This window comes from Lutra lutra, chromosome 1, assembly GCF_902655055.1.
Source record: "Lutra lutra chromosome 1, mLutLut1.2, whole genome shotgun sequence".
Taxonomy (NCBI): domain Eukaryota; kingdom Metazoa; phylum Chordata; class Mammalia; order Carnivora; family Mustelidae; genus Lutra; species Lutra lutra.
Window position 1 is genome coordinate 14,808,315 of NC_062278.1, and position 17,516 is coordinate 14,825,830.

A 17,516-nucleotide genomic window follows, 5' to 3' on the forward strand; every position below is an offset into this window, starting at 1 on the left:
AGTAACAAAGCATAGACAGTAACTTTTTTTTATCTTTGTCTCTGTCTTTTAAAATTGCAACACTAAGAATTTATGAGCAAAAACATATTTCTTTCATGAAAACTCTTATAAATTGAAGCATGAACTATGACAATATTAACTGTATGAGGTAGAACATAAAATATTTGGTGTATTCCTCCCACTATACACTTGTGCCAGAGGAATTTGCCTGAACCAAAGATAATAGCTCTCCTGGAACATCTTAATTGTATCTCTGGCTACAGTTCAGACTTCCTGGTGTATATGAGGCAAGCCCTCCCTCAGGCAATCCTGGTTTCCTGGCTAACCTGGAAAATGAATGCAGATGACTTAATAGATAATTGGCTTTTTGTAGAAGGCACGATGCCAGAGAACCAAGGCCCTTCCAGCCAGTTTTTACCACTCAGAACATCTTTGTATGATACCAACTGTCGTTTGTCAAAGTTTTCCACTATGTACACAATTGTGCATATTTTGAAGAAAATATCTCATTTATTTTAATTTATTAAGATTGAGTTGGACCTTTGAGATATTGAAAGAAATGTTATATATATATATATATTCATAAATTTATGTGTTCATAAAACAGACCAAAAACTTAACATCTGCTTAAAACACTAGAAGTGATAGTTGTTAAATATAATGAAAGCCTTCCATTTGACTTAACTACTGTATATAGGCTTTTTATTACCTTCCTAATATTTTATCCAATTTTAAATTAGTAGGTAAATTAAAATAATTTAGATTATTATTTAATATTTTTTTATATTTTCACAGTTGAAGCCTATGCCAAACATCATTAATAAGTAAACATAGAGGAATATTATTTTTTACACATTCATTAACCAACTTTTTGATATCTGAAATTAATGAAAATTATAAAATACAAGCTCAACTTATATTTGTTTATTGAAAAGGTGAAAAGCTCATTCTGTAAATCTTATACATCTGACTAACTGGTGAAACCTTGACCAAAAATACTATTAAGCTTTAAAAAGGTGTTAACAAGTAGTTGGTATAAGCATAAAGCTACACAGAAAGTTATTTTAAAATCCTGGGACACACCCTCTAAATATAGAGTGAGAGACTTCATTTGGAAAATTTTACATTCTTTTATGACACTCCTAATGACTCCATCCTGGCTTTTTAATCTCATTCCCCCACTGATCGTTTTACTTATTTATTCATTTCTATTGAGGACTTTCTCACTCCTGTCATTCCATGAGCAGTTCTGGGTTTACAGAGATAAATGAGATACACCTTATATCTACCCAGATCGAGATGATATCAAAGTTACTGGGGACAAAGAGTTCAAAGTCTTATGAAGATAGATGCCAATAGTCAATGACAATTATATGGAAGTCACCACAAAGAGGACCGGAAATATGTGAAAAGGAAAGTTGTAATATACCAATGAAAAACATGCTGTTAACAGCTGTTCCTTACTGTCCCACTTCCTTTGGATTCTGCCCTCACTCAGTTTCTGAACTTTTCCCTCAACCCCCAGACTATCTACCTGGCTCTACTTCCTTTTCCTATTCCTCAATTCTTCCTTTGTCAGCACTACCTACTTTCTCCCTCTACCCAGAATCTTTTCTGGAGATACACTTACTCTTCACTTCTTATCTGAAATAAATAGATTCACTTCCTTTGTTCCTGGCCAATCTCTCTCCATATACCACAGATCTTGTGCGCTCCCAGGCTGGCCCAGGCCCCGCCACCAATTACTCCTCTCAAACTAGAATTTCATTTCTTCCTCTCTTTTCTTTGGAAGAGTAGAATTTATGCAATTCTATTTCATCATTAAAAAAAAAAATCCCTTGACTTTTCTCATCACATTCTTCTTCCCTTCGTAGTCAAAATTATTCTAAATTTATGGTTATTCTTTGTTCTTCTTTTCTTCCCATTACCCGCCTCCACCTCTTGCAGACTGACTTCCACTCTCCACCCACCGCACCCGTGGGACTACAGATGGTAAGATTGCCAAACCCGAAGAGCACATTTAAGTCTTTTTGCCAGGAAGCATTTAACACTTAGAAATGATAATTCTCCTTTAAAATGCTTCTTGGTTCTTCTTTTTTTTCTTTTTTCTTTTTTTCTTTCTCACCATTCCTTCCTGCTCTCGGTCAACAGTCTTCATTCCCCCCACCCCAAAAGCTTCTTAATATTATTATATTATATTTTATTTTATTATAGTCTCTTCTCTTTTCATCTATACCAATTATTTCAAACATATCAGCGTATTGGTAATGCCCAGTCCTTTCATTACCCAGACTATTCTCCTGAGCGTCAAATCCCTGTTTTTATCTGCCTACAAGATGTGCCCATCACATATGCTTCATGTGTTATCAACTCAATCTACATATAACCCAAGTAACTATTATTTCTTCCATTTTGTTTGTCCTGCTGTGTCTCCTAACTTGTTGGATAGCAACACCATCCAAATCACACAGGACAGATATCTGATGACTTCCTGGATTTCTTTTCTTTTCCATCATCTCTAATTTAACCAATTTATCTTCCCTGCCATGCCTTCATTCTCAATATGTCTTGCAGCTGTTTCCTCCTCTCTCTCCATGGCTATTCTCAGGTGGGTCTTTCAAATCTATCACATGCACAATTGCATAATTGATTCAATTAGTGTCATTGGTGCTAACCTTCACTTTTAAATCTCTTATTCATAAAAGTCAGATTAATCTTTTATTTAAAAAGTAAAAACCAAGCATGTCAACCTCCAACTTAAAATCTTCCAAATTTCATTCTAGAGAGCAGGATAAAGTGCAACCTATGTGTCAAATGGCAGGAAATGCTCAGTTGCCTGACCTCTGCTTACATTTCCAACTTAATTTCTTTAAGACTTCCTCATAGAAGTCCTTTATTCCAACCAATAATAACATGTTCTCACCTAATATAATGCAACTAGGTATGTGTCCTAGCATTGACTTCTCTGTGGTTCTGTCAAATAAAAGCTGTTTTCTTTCCCACATTATTTGTACCACCAACTTGCAAATTCTGGAGGGGAGGGGTCCTAAATACCAATCACCCGTCTATATTCTGGAATTCACTTCTCCCCTACTCTGTTTTATTTACCACCAAAACATTTAGTGAAAGCTAACATACTAGACACAGATATCCCTCATTGTCCAAATATATTTAATAAATCCAAGTATATTTAATCTGTGAATTTACATAGGAATACTACAGGTTATTGTGTCTTGGCTAGTGAGTTAAGTTAGTGAGGGAATCATCTAAAGATTAAAATAAATAATAAAATCAAGTAAGGACAGCTCATTAATTCAAACAGGGAGAGTCTGGAAGTAGAGAGCATAGTGAACTTGAATAGAAAAGACTATTTATACTTCCTAAGTCAATTACAAGTTCCAAGATACAGTAGCTATGATTTCCTGTTGTATCCCAGGGTTTAGAATGAGACCTAAGAAAACATCAACCCTCATTAATATTTATTTATGTAAGTTAATGAATATATAAAATATTTGTAAACAAATCTTAATTATTATCATTTTTTTTTCTTTTTGATCAGTTGGCCATAAGGAATTCTCATTGAGGTCATAGATACAGGCTGAGGAAATGATGCCAGTGCTACAGAAGTATGCCCACTAGAAACATGAGTCTTCTAGTGTCTTAAATGATTTGAGTTCAGAAAAATCCCTTGAACCTAATTTTTGTTTCATTATTTCCATTTGATCAAATCACTTGGTATTGGGCATCTCAGGTTGCACTGAACCCATGTGTGCAATCTCTGCTATGGTCCATTGGCAATCCAGGAGTTACCAGTAAAAGAAAATAATTAGTCTCTGAAAAGAGAATGGCTTTACATCTAATTCTAAGGTTTTCCACTCTATTCCTTCAAGGTTTTCCATAAACCTACATAATACTTGAACTACTTGGTCATAAAAGCCATGTGCAATAACAACTCTTCTCCACTCATCAGAAATTAGTTGATTTTATCAGTTTAGTGGACCAGTGTGGAATCCTGCAGAAAAATGAGACAAATTCCCTATGGAATAATTTGGGCAGACTCAAGATTTGATGTAACTTTGAAGTAAGATTCTGAAAATGTTTTACTCTCCCTCCTAAGTGAAAGCAAGTAACTTTAATTATTCACCATTTATCAGAATAGAGGAAATGCATTTTCCAGACATCAGGAGCTATGTTCAAGTGCACTAGAAAAGAGACTGCTTCAAAGTTGGCAGCTCCAAAGGAGTCATCCCTGTTGAAGTTTATGATAACTCATTTTTATCTCTTAAGATCTACCTGACCTATAAAAGACTGAATCGGTAAAATAATGGAGATCTAACCAAAATCAACAAGTCTGCATATCTTTCATCTCTTTTGATAAGGCAATAATCTTTGTCGTATTGCTTTTACTTAGCTGGTTTTATAAGGGGAAAGAGATCTAAAGCTACTAATTGATCTTGCTTACCAGATTACTCTTACTTTCCTTGCCAGAGAATCAATGTAGGAATCATGTCCATTGGCATATTTGTCTATTCCAAGTACACTCTCCAAATCTTGGAAAATAAGGAGAGCATGAGTTTTAGATTCTTCTCCTGCTTCCCCTTGGGTCCACTATGAAATAGATTTAGAACAAATCTCCATTTAGCACCTGACTTTCATAAGTCCTCACTTTCCCTGGTCTTCTAACTCTCCAGAGTTCAGTTTTAGCTCATAGACACTGTCTAATAATTTACAAATGGTCTGGTTATTTCTTTGTCTTCAGAGCAACTTTTACCTTGGTAAATAGCCATAAATTTCTTTGGGGAAGTCTAGGGGGAAGATTTTCAATACCCACTCTTTGCATTATCACAGTTTCTCCACGTGGCACTTAGCTTGCTATAATTCAAGGGGATCTAGGATTGGGAATTCACTGAAGTGAGATTAAATAAGAGGCCATAATTTTATCATGTTGAGTCAGTCCTTTCTATGCAGGGCTAGATTTTTTTTTTTCCACCCACAGTACAGTTACACCCTTATTGGACTGGGCACTATTTCATTTTCATGGGTTCTGTGATCATTTAACTAACTCCAAAGAACCTTTCAGGTCAAATCAATCTGGTTATCATTCCAGCCTTGCTGTCTTTTGCAGGATAAGTGTGATTGAATGATGCCACCCTGCGATCTTCTTGGTCAATTGCTCTCCTTAATCTGTGGCAAAAACAAAAAAACAAAAACAAAAACAAAAAAACAAAAAGGCACAATCATTACATAGCTTTCCAAGGCCACTGGAGTTGCACTTTACCACTGTTACTTTTAATTTAATTATGAGGGCGTACTCTGAACCATCTCCTATGACACAGTAAAGAGAGTCATTTATGACAAATTTACTATAACATTCCCTAAAGACAACACAAAATCCAGACTTCAGACAACAAAATAAAAAAGCAACCAGAACCTTTCTCATCTCCCAAAGCTAGTATCTTGCATGTCAACCTTGGGTAAATGCAACCATTTTAACAAAATCAGCCAATACAAAAATTATATTTCTCTATTTCTAGGCTAACATTTATAACCAGTTTTCACCCATATCACTTGTTTGTTTTTCTGAAATAAGCTAAAAAAAAATCTTGCCAAAAACTTTTCTATGTAGAATTGGATTCTTATTTTTCACAGAGCTTGCTGACCTGGTTAAAGTTCTGGGAGCTAAGATAGCTCATAGGGAAGAAGCATGGAGAGAAATGACATCCTTTTTCAAGATACTATTCCAGATGAGCTTGTAACTAATGCCTTTAAGCATTGTGGAACCAGCACCTTCACCAAGGGCAGGAAAGTCTGCTTCTGCTGGCAGACTTGTTAGGGTTTGGGTACCTGGGTATTAATAACTCATCTAAATATTCCCAAATCACTATTCTAATTCTCAAGTTTCCCTTTTGCCCAATAATCACGTAACATAATGAATCCAATTTATGTTATAATTGAGTAATAAACAGAATGAGACTCTTAAGTTAATTTTTTGCTACAGTAGCCTTGAGACCTAAGGAAATTAGAATATTCTTTAAGTTAGTCTCAGAAAACTTTACATTCTCTGATAATGCCTTGAATCAAGAATTTCAGGAGCACCTGGGTGGCTCAGTGGGTTAAGCCTCCGCCTTTGGCTCATGTCATGATCTCAGGGTCCTGGGATGGAGCCCTACATCGGGCTCCCTGCTTGGTGGGGAGCTTGCTTCCCCTCTCTCTCTGCCTGCCTCTCTGCCTACTTATGAACTCTCTCCCTCTGTGTCAAATAAATAAATAAAATCTTTAAAAAAAAGATTAAAAAAAAAGAATTTTAAATGTTGACTTACCCGTTTCTGTCCTTAAGTTCCCTATTTCAACTTAAAGGACTTCTGTTGCTCTTGACCCCAGTAGTGGTCTCTCCTAACAGTAACTTGATCCAACAATTTCTTGCCTTAATTTGGCATCTCATACCAGTCCTAGCTTCCAATATTTAGTGGTTTCTCACCATACAAATATGCAAAGATGCAAACAGTTCATGGAGACATTACTAAATTCCCATCTTATTAAAGGTCTATTGTATTTTACCAATTCTGCTATCAATTATGATGTTTGTCAGTGTTGGATTTTAAATAGAATCTACTTTAGCTGGTTTAAACAGATGCAACTTTGAGACCAAGATTTAGGAATTTACAAACCTATTGGAAGGGCGAGAGAAGGCATTGAGATGAGCTCCTAGAAATAACACCCCATTCGCTAATCACTCGTGTTCTGCTGAGTTTGCCCTTTCTCTGCTAAGACACTGGCAATTGGGAAGCTGCTACTATACCATTCTTGAGCCACACTATTGGCTGTCATGCTTGACAAAGCTGTTGCTCCTCCTACAGTTAGCTGATGAATTAAAAAGCCAACAAATACACCATCTTTGCTAAGATGTGAGTCACCAGTGGATATCTCACACCATGCCTGTCTCAGTGATTCAGTTCCTAGTCTAGAACTCATAGGAGTGTGTCTGAAAGGTAGAATCAAAATCAGATCCCAAACCCTATCTATGAGTGGGAAAAGGGACTGTTCATTTGGCCTTCTGTCTTTTACATCCTGTAAACCCTTGGAATGGGTATTAGCAAAGTCAATCCAAGAATCCATAACATCTTTTAACAATTCTTGGGCCATTGCTTCCTGTTGTGAAGGAGCATTATATTCCATACTCTTCTCCTGTTCTCATCTTCAGTTACTTTAATAAAATGTGCTAGTCCCTGACATTTACTCCTACTCTGGCCTGCAGCTTTTATATCTCATTGAAACAGTTTTACTAGTGACTTAACCCAAGCATATTACATTGTATCAATTATCACCCCTTTTGATTCACGGATTAGTTCTGTTATCCTAGCAGTCATTCTCTGTTTCCCAACATCAGCCCTGAATGCCCTTAGTTCTAAACTCCCCATCATCGTCATCGAAGTGGTGCTGGGGGGCCAGAGGAGAAGAAAGGATGTGTGAGTTTGCAGAGAAAGGTGAGGTGGGAATACATTGAGTCATGTTGTTGTTTAGCATCTGTTTGCCAAATAAAGTAAAAATAATATTATCTACTGAGAATGAGAAAAATGGAAGTTAGTCCTAGAGTTTGGAGATAATAAAAGTCAGAACATTGTGGAAAGTGTTTCTAATGACTGCTCACTTTTTCAGTTTTTTTGTCTGACATACTTCTGTTTCACTTTCTATGATGTACAGAATCCTGAAGTCTGGTGATAGAAGCAGAAACTTCATCAGTCTGGTTACTGCAGCCAAGCCCCCCTCTTGTGAAATAGCATGCAATCTATAGCATTTGTTATTTTAAGCCAATAATATTTAAGGATTACATTTTCTGGAGTAAAACAAAAGCTTGTCTGTCTTTTTAAAACAATAACTCAGCTAATTGCCACAGAAATTCAATAGGATTGCTGAGAAAAATAGAAAACTCCCTTGTATTTTTTTAAAATTATGATAATTGATCTTGTTAATTTTTATTGATGATGTCTTTCTCTTTCTTTCTTCATCTTTCTTTCTTTCATCTTTCTTTCTTTCTCTTTTTTTTTTTTTTACCTTTTTCCTGTTATAGCAATGCTTGATAGTCAAGGCATGCAAGGGGAAGACTATACTTGTAGGATATTGCAAAAGGCTTAAAAATATAAAATACATTCTTATAAAAGCATTGTTGAAATGATTGACTGAAATTGAGACTATGAAGAAACAGAGCCAAAGATGATCTAAGAGATGGGAAGAAAATATACTTAAAAAAGAAACAAAAATCATGATGGAAATTAAGGTATGGTTCAATTGAGGAAAAGAACTTTGTGGCACCAGATATGGAATCAAAGCAGTTCAGGCGACGGTGATATCTAAGGAATGACTGAACAAAGAAAGCAATAAAATGATGTAGTGAGAGTTGTTGAAATGGAGGGACTGTGTGGAATTCGAGGAGATGTCGATGGGGAGTGTCATTAACATGAACAGTATTATCCATTGTGAGAGCAGAAAACACTCTGTGAGTGTGTGTGTGCATGTTAGATTACACCATGCAAAATACGGCACTTGAGATTTTCCTGAGTTATGTTTCCTATTCAGTGCTAACCTTTTTATTTCACTTCCAAGAAAAATGAGAAGAAAATCTTATATTTCATAATCAATTTTTTAAAGATTTTATTATTTATTTGACAGAGAGACAGAGAGAGAAGGAACACAAGCAAGGGGAGTGGGAAAGAGAGAAACAGGCTTCCAGCCAAGCAGGGAGACCGATGTGGGGCTTGAACCCAGGACCCAGGGATCATGACCTGAACCAAAGGCAGCTGCTCAATGACTGAGCCACCCAGGCACCCTCATAAAAAATTTTTTGATAATGAGGTTATCTCATTAAAGTTCATGTGATAAAAAAATATAGACAATAGAACTTTTTCTGTACTTTTCTGTCCTCCTTTAAACTCTTTCTTTACTTTTAAAGATACATTAATACTTCACCAGTGTATTTTTTTTAGTTTACATATACTTTAAAAAATGTCAGTTAAGAAAATAGTATTTTCCTTCAATTCCTGGGACATTTCTACATACCTCAAATACAACAATGGAAGCATGAGATGTGTACTTCTAGAAGTTATATAGCCTTCTATTTGATATTAATAATGATTGCTTTGTTTTTGAAGTGGAGCCACATGTGAATATGTGACAGCTCTTTAACGGAATGATCTGTAACCAGCCACTAACACAAATCTGAATTAGGATAAAAATAGTTTGCCTACAAATGGGTCCAACTGGAGACAATTGCCAATAGAATTATTAGCCATTCCTCAATTCCCACATGCTATTCTGTTTTTCATATGAGCAGGTAGGTCGTTTTCAGGATCTAAAAACCACTGACCTCTATTATAATCTGTTATGCTTTTTAACTTTTCACAAAGGAGAAAGATGATGCTATTAATCCCAATTAAGAGAGTTCTCTCTCTGTATCTGTATTTTGTAAGTTTAGACACTAACATTTTTATCTCTGCTTATAAACCAGAATGGGTTTATTTGTAAATAAATAAATTTTATAAATTATTATACAATAAATACATTCTATAAATTGGAATGGATTTATTTCTATGTTTATTTGTAAGCCAGCTCATAAATTGTAGACAGGGTCCATTCATTGTAGCTATTTCCTGGGAGTGTAGAAATGGATTGTCACTCAGAGACTGTGCTTGCATTTCCCTCTCTTCCCATCAACAAACTCTAATCTCTAAGTCCAAGAGGAAGTAACATGGAGTGAGTGAGCTATGACAGTTTAATTTATGTAATGATGGGATAGGTAAGAAAACGAGTCTTTGGCCTGCTCTACCAATGGACTAGAAACTAACTTCCTCTTGGTATCAGGAAGGGGAGAAAAAGACAAGCATTTCAATGCCGGTGATATGCTGCATAAATGGGTTATCTGAGGACAGTGACCCACGATCTTCTTAGCCCTTTGGTTTTCATGAGAAGGCACACTATGCAGTAACTTTCTGAATCTAATTGTGCTGTTTTCTTAACTAAGATGGTTATAGCTGTCTATCACAGCCCACTGTGCCTTCTAACCAATTCATTTGCACTTGAACTGATGGAGGGAGAACTTACTGCAAAAAGAAGATCTTAGCAGCAGAAAGAAACATGTTAAAATGAACTCACTTGAATGTATAGAAACAAAGTGATAGAAGGTGAAAAATAATGAAAACATCAACAATGTGACAGACACGGAGGTTTTTTTTTTTTTTAATTTTATTTTTTTTCAGTGTTCCAAAATTCATTGTTCATGAACCACACCCAGTGTTCCACGCAATACGTGCCCTCCTTAATACCCACCACCAGGCTAACCCAGCCCCCAACCCTTCTCCCCTCCAAAATCCTCAGTTTGTTTCTCAGAGTCCACAGTCTCTGATGGTTTGTCTCCCCCTCTGATTTTTAACACAGAAATAAGGCAGGTTGAAGCACATTTTTCCAGTTTAGTTTGCAGCAATGGTAAGGAGCAATTACAAAGCCTGCATCAGTATTACGTCAAAACATTCCATCAATCAGTTCGTTATTTCAATCAATGAAATAAATAGTTAATATAAGAAAATCCATTTTAACAGTGAAATCAATAAATATTTGATTGAGTGCTTGACTCTTTAAATGTCATATAGTACATCTTATAAGAAATTGGCAGAACAGAAAAATGTCATGCGGGGAAAGAATTAACATAACATGATGAAAATCACCAACATTAAGTAACTGAAAAAGCCTTCTATCCTAGAGGAGAAGAAAAAAAGATGAGTTCCAAGGCTGCTGTTTATTAAAAAACTCTGAGCAGTAACATCCAGTTTAACACTTTAATTATAGCTAATGTCAAGCAAGGCAACAGGAAAAACTAATTAAACCAAATATTTCATTTATTTCAGAAATACATGTCAGTATAACTTCATCTATTATTCACTCAGGATGTGCAGAGGAAATGGAACCTACAGTTTAACTGAGACAAAGACAAAATATTATCGTCTCCGTGCATGGGTTTTGTCCTTTCAAGAGTAAACTACCTCAAAAATTCCTAAACCTGGAATTCCTCATCACAAGCAAGTAAGGTGGAAGTTTGGAAGAGTAAAATGCCTTTTGTCCCTATGCATAAAAGGGAAATGCAAGCTGATAATTGTATACACAGTGGAAAATGCATGTCTTCTGACCTAAGCTTTCTGGGGGGGGGGGGATAAGAGCAGGTTGGTTGTGCTCCTGGCTAACTCTCTCAGCTTTTAAGAAAAAATATGGGTCCTATTTAGGGTAGCCATCCACCATTTTACTTGTGCACACTAGAACAGTGATTTCCTAACTTCATGTGTAGGTGTGGGCCAGGGTCCGAGATGAGATTTTGTATTTCCAACAAGCTCCCAGATGACCCCACTGCTCTGGGTCCATGAAACTCTCCACATGTGAGGCTTTCATGTAAAGTACATAAGGTAGAATAATGTGAAGCCTAGACGTCACCTTAGGTGACATGTCGTGCAACTTCTCATTTTATAGAGGTGAAGAAATGGAGTCTCAGGGCAGCATGTAATATAATTCTCACAATTCTTTATTAACTGACAGAATTAAGATAAAAACTCCTGACTCACCTTATCTTTCACATAAGCACAGGTACATTTTCACATAAGCAATGAATAGAAACCACCCTGAATCTTAGTCCTCAGGACACTGTGGGATAAGACCCACATCACGTACATTTTAACTTAAAATATTATGATGTCAGTTTTGAAAGTAAATTTGAAACTTCCTTTCAACATAGTGTTTCCCTGCCGAGTATTTTAAATTTCTTGTCTTGTGGTTCTAGCTTTCATCTATTGAATGTTTACATTCAGAACAAGGTTCACCTAAAATAGCAAATCATTCTTTTACCCGGACATATGTCTTTGTAAGATATGGAGGCCAATTTTCAATGGCATGGATGGAGCTAGAGAGCATAACACTGAGTGAAATAAATCAGTCAGAGAAAGGCAAATGACATACAATTTCACTCAAATGTGGAATTAAAAAAAAAAAAAGAGCAAAGAAGAAAAAGAAGAGAGACAAGCCAAGAAACAGACCTTAACTAGAGAGCAAACTGATGGTTTTCAGAGGAGAGGGGGGAGGGTGATGGGGGGAATAGTTGTTGGGGATCAAGGAGGGCACTTGTGATGAGCACCAGGTGTTGTACGGAAGTGCTGAGTCACTATATTATACATCTGAAACTGATATTACACTGTGTGTTAATGATCCTGGAATTAAGAAACAAAAGGCCACATGTGAAATATCTTAGAAATATGTCTGCACATGTCAGGGGAAGCTATGAAACTGCAAAAGGTAACATTAAGCCTTCATTCACTCACACACTCGTTTAACCAGCGATTACTGAGCAATTAGTTAGGCAATATTTCCAAAGAAGAATAAAGCATGACACCTGCTCTCTCAGAGCTTTTAATCCTGTGGAGGAAATCAGACATGGATGCAAGAAAGAGTAAATAGTAACAGACGTGGTATAGCTTACAAAGTTCAGAACAGATAGAAGAATGAGTTTGAGAGATTTGGGGAAGTAAACTAAATAAAGCTTAAATTGGGTCATGAAGGAAAGTGTAGACAGACAGAAAGAAAGGGATCACAGTTGTGTCAAAATACCACCTTGCCAAGAAAGTATGGAGAATCAGGATGAAATGGAGAAAGGCTAAAACGGAGTGTGGAAGTGAAGTTGGAATCCTTGAGTGACCCATGCCCATTCTCCTTCCTCTCATCTCAGATAGGGACCGGTCGACAGTAGAGGAAAGGCAAAGGCATCTTACTGCCTCCAGTATCTACAGGGTCTCTGAGCAAGAAGGGCAACTGATGAGTGCTTTCCACCATACTGCTTTATGACCCCACATATGATCTCTTGGTGAATGTTTCCATGTGCTCTTGAGAAGATTGTGCACTCTGTGTTGGCTGCATTTATTGTTATATAAGTACAAATTTAAATACTCAATCAGATCAAGTTGAGGGATGATATTACCCAAATCTGCTATATCCATATTGTTTTTTAGTATATTTATGTTATCAGTTATTGAGAATGGAGTTCTCAAATCTCTAACTTTATTTGTGGGTTTATTTCTAATTTATTTCAGGCAGTTTTGGTTCCATTTATTTTGAAATTCTGCTAATGGGTGAGTATATATTTAGAGCTGTTATGTCTTCTTGACGAATTGGCCATTTTACCATTAAGAAATGACCCTATTTCTGGTAATACTTTGTCTTTAAGATCATTTTGCTAGGGATTAATATAGCCATTCCAGATTTCTTGTGATTAGTATTTTCATGGTATTTCTTTCCATTTTGTCACTTCTAGCCAATGTGCATCTATTTTTAAACTGTCTGATTCCTTGTCTGCGAGAATGATTTTCATTCGAAGATTAAGAACAACTTCCCCTTTACCCCTACAAGTCTTACCAGATTAGTCCAGCGGCTTTCTGTTATTTAGACTAGCTTTCCAGAGAATTTTGTTACTCTTTTTTACTTTTATTTTTATTTGTTTGCTTGTTATTATTAGGTCAGAGTATATTTTTATATACATTACTCTTTATGGATGAACATTTTATGATCAATGATGAATACATTCTTCTGGCTCCAGAGTTATGTGTTATCTGCTTATATATGAATTCTCTTTCTCGTTTTAGTCTAAAGGAAACTCTTTCCTTAAAATTTTGTTTTTCAATGCAGCTTGGTCCAGCACCTACTTCAATAGGTGCCCTTAAAATACATGCCAAGTAAATAGATTGCATGCTTGGCATGAACAATATGAAATAATTCATTTGATTGAATTAGCATTTTTGTAAATTTAAGTGAAAACTAGACTTTCAGAAAAAAAAAATCAAGACCTTATCAAAAGATTACCTGACTTTTATCTATGGTTTCTCCCTCTGATTTTCTTCCTTTGCTTTCTAGTACTTGTCTCTGTAGCATGGAACTGACTCATTTCCCTCCTCTTTAATTAGCCTCTCCCTTACTCAATGACTCATATAATTCTTAATTCCTTCCCCCCAAATGCCAAACCCTCCCTAATTCCTTCTACCTTAGATTTGTATTTTGTTTCCTCCACCTTTGTTGATACTCCCAACATGAATTATTAGTCAACTAGACTTGAGGTGACCAACCCTGCCTTGCTCCTTGGCCCCATGAGGCCAGCCTGTTCCTTAGCAGGCCTACCACCCACCATGTTTAGTGTAAGTTGTTTTTTTTTTTTTTCTGGTTTTTAAAATAGGTACACAGAGAAGCAATCTTATGACCTTGCTAAATATACTTTTATAAAAGATTACATTAAAACTCTCTCTTCTGAGAAGAGAACCAAAATAAGGCTAGCTCACTTGGTTGGAACACTGTCTTAGGGAGGCATTGAGTGTCAGGTCCGAGTGACTAAGTTAGTTTCATTTTACACCAAGGCCAACCTTGCCTAGCAATTACATAGCTCTGGATTCAAACTTTGCTGGAATAACTGCAGGAAAATTATTTCATTCCTTGTGGCTCACTGGTCTCATTTAAAAAATGAGAATGAACCTACTTATCTCATAGGTTTGTTGTTGGGCTCAAATGTGATACATATGAAAGGCATGTAGCAGTGTTGCTATCTTGGTAGAGAGAGGAGAAGCAATAGTTGCAGTAGTTACTAAACACTTTTTCTTTTCTTTTCAAGTAAGCAGGCATATCCATCCAGAGGGTCCGTTGTGCAGTTGTGCCAGATGACAATCAGAGGGGTAGGTCTCAAAGAAGTGAATTTATTCCAAGGAAAGGGTAGAGTGTTGTCATGATCTTTGTTCACAGGAAGGTGTTCTTGTATGAGAATGAGTACATTTAGTTCACTATAGGTAAGCCACATCCCCTTACCGGTTCTCCTGCTTTTAAGCCAATTCTTTAGGGAACACATGGCCATCCCATGAAATATCTCCATTGATACAGACAGCTTTGGAACCCTTGTACACAAACAGGACTGAAGAAAGCTGGATCGCTTGGAAGTCTCATATAAAACATACTGAAAATTGACCAAAGAAGAAAAGACAGGGGCATAACATAAGGAACATAGAAGGAACAGAGAATATGGGTCCTTCAGGCCAGATCAGTGAGCCAACACTCACGACTCTATGGAATTTTAAGCCCCTTCTATGTCTCTCATCAACAGTGCACACAGAACATTTGTAAAACAGTCAGATTTGGGGGTGTACTGTAGTTCCTGAGCACAACCTTAGGAAGATGACTTCTCATGTATATTTTAAACCTATGGTAGGAGGAAAACAGGGTTTAATGTTTGAAGTAAGTGATAGCTAAAAGGACTACTGTATTCATGCCACTTAGGGAATCCATATACCAGCTTAAAGAAATTTGAGAGGATCTCCTATTCCCCAAATTTGTTAGATGGGTCTAGACAAAATAAATAAAAATAGTTTATGTATTTGTGATCCTGTTTTAACATCAACATAAACTCAATTGAAAAAGCATGTATTACATGATATCTGGGGATTATCCATGGCAAATTACTTTAAAAATATAAATAGTAATGAGGTGCACCTGGGTGGCTCAGTTAGTTAAGCATCTGACTCTTGATTTCTGCTCAGGTCATGATCTCAAGGCTGTGGGTTGGAGCCCCACCTGGGTTCTGCACTGAGCACAGAGTCTGCTTGTCCCTCTTCCTCTAGTCCTCCCCCTGCCCCTACTCATGCTCTCTCTCTCTCTCTAAATGGAGTGGGGGAATGGGTTAGCCCAGTGATGGGTATTAAGCAGGACACATATTGCATGCTGCACTGGGTATTATACATAAACAATGAATCATGGAACATTATATCAAAAACTAATGATGTACTCTATGGCGACTAATGTAACATTAAAAAAATGGTAATAAAATAAGTAAATAAATAAAATACTTAAAAATATCATAATAAGGAATGATTTACATTATTGATTGTAAGATGGGCAAATAAACACAGAGCACTTCTACTTCTAAATTCACTAAAGTGAGTTCCTTGTGTATAGACTAGAATATATGCATTTAAGTTGAATCTTGAGCTTGGAAAATACTAAGTGCTCCATTTTTAAATTCTTGCTAATAGGAAAATTAGAGTATAGTCTGATTTCTAGGAGACATTATCACATATCAGAACATCATTTAAACTTAATTTACAGGTCTTGTCTCTTTGAAATTATTTCTGTTGACATTACTAAACGCTTCCCCAAGAATACCCTATGAGAAAACAGTATCTGAAGAAATAAGAGTTTAAGATGATTTTATGGGCAAACAAATTTGGTAAATTTTTATTATATCCATGTCTCAATACTTGGTGATTTGAGGAAGCCATGAGCATAGAAAAATCTCAAAGAATTTCTACAGTAAAGAAAACTTAATAGGCTTGACCTAAAATTTTCAAAACCCATCAACATGGAACTCAGTTATTTGAAATAACAGGTTCTAAATACTGGGAAACTCAAGGTTGGAAAATGCTGCTATCAATATATTTTTTGAAAAATCTCAAGTTCTGATTAGTTGTGTTCCTATGTTTTATTTCCTTAACTTGTATCAAGGGTTTAATTTTAAATATCATCTCACAGAATTATCAAGATTGGCGATAGACTAAAAATGCGTAAGGATCCATGTATTATTTGGTGCATATTTGTCTCTCAGTAAAAAGATTTCACTTGACTGAGCACAACTAATAATGTGCAACTGATTCAGTTGGATATTGATACTAAAGAAGACATGCATTTAGAATAACAGTTTTCAAAATAATTTTTACTTTTATCCACTATTAAAAAGAAATATACACACATATGTATGTGTATGTGAACACAGTGTAACTAAAAGTCTCAAAAATACACTTATTATCATCTTTTTTTCAATGTAGTCTATATCCTATTCTGTGGTATTCTAGTCTACATCTAAATGTTAAATCTGACAATGTCACAATGAAATGATTTTGTAGGCACTAATGATTTGAAAAATTCAGTACTAAAAGAACTTAGCAGCCATAGCAAAATTCTGTCACTTAAATATGGAATAAAACTATCTGTTTACTGCATAAGTTTAGGAGTGGCTATTGTGACATGGGATGGTTCACTCCATGCCCACAAGCCACAAATTCTAATTAGGAAATTCATCTATGGGGTTGGTGTTCAGAATTGCTTTTGAAAATAAGAAGTAGTTAAAGTGATCTACCTTACTTAGTGATTTGCATAGACCAGCAATGTGTCTAAAGGGCTACACCTGGCATCTCAAAGGTCCTATTAGAAATGAATATTTTAATTATCATAGTGTTTAGTATAATTTTTTTAACTTTTTAAAAATAGAGTCCTACATCTTTGACAAAAATTCTTCCATGTGTTTGCCTCATAGATAATTACACTGGAATTTCTAAATCCATGTTTTAGATATAGAGTCTTAATTTCTGATATTTTTGTCACTGAAAAATATAATTGTACAACATTTTCATATGTCAAAGATGATGGTTAAATTAGCATTTTTCTTCTATTGTAAGTTTTTGATTGAC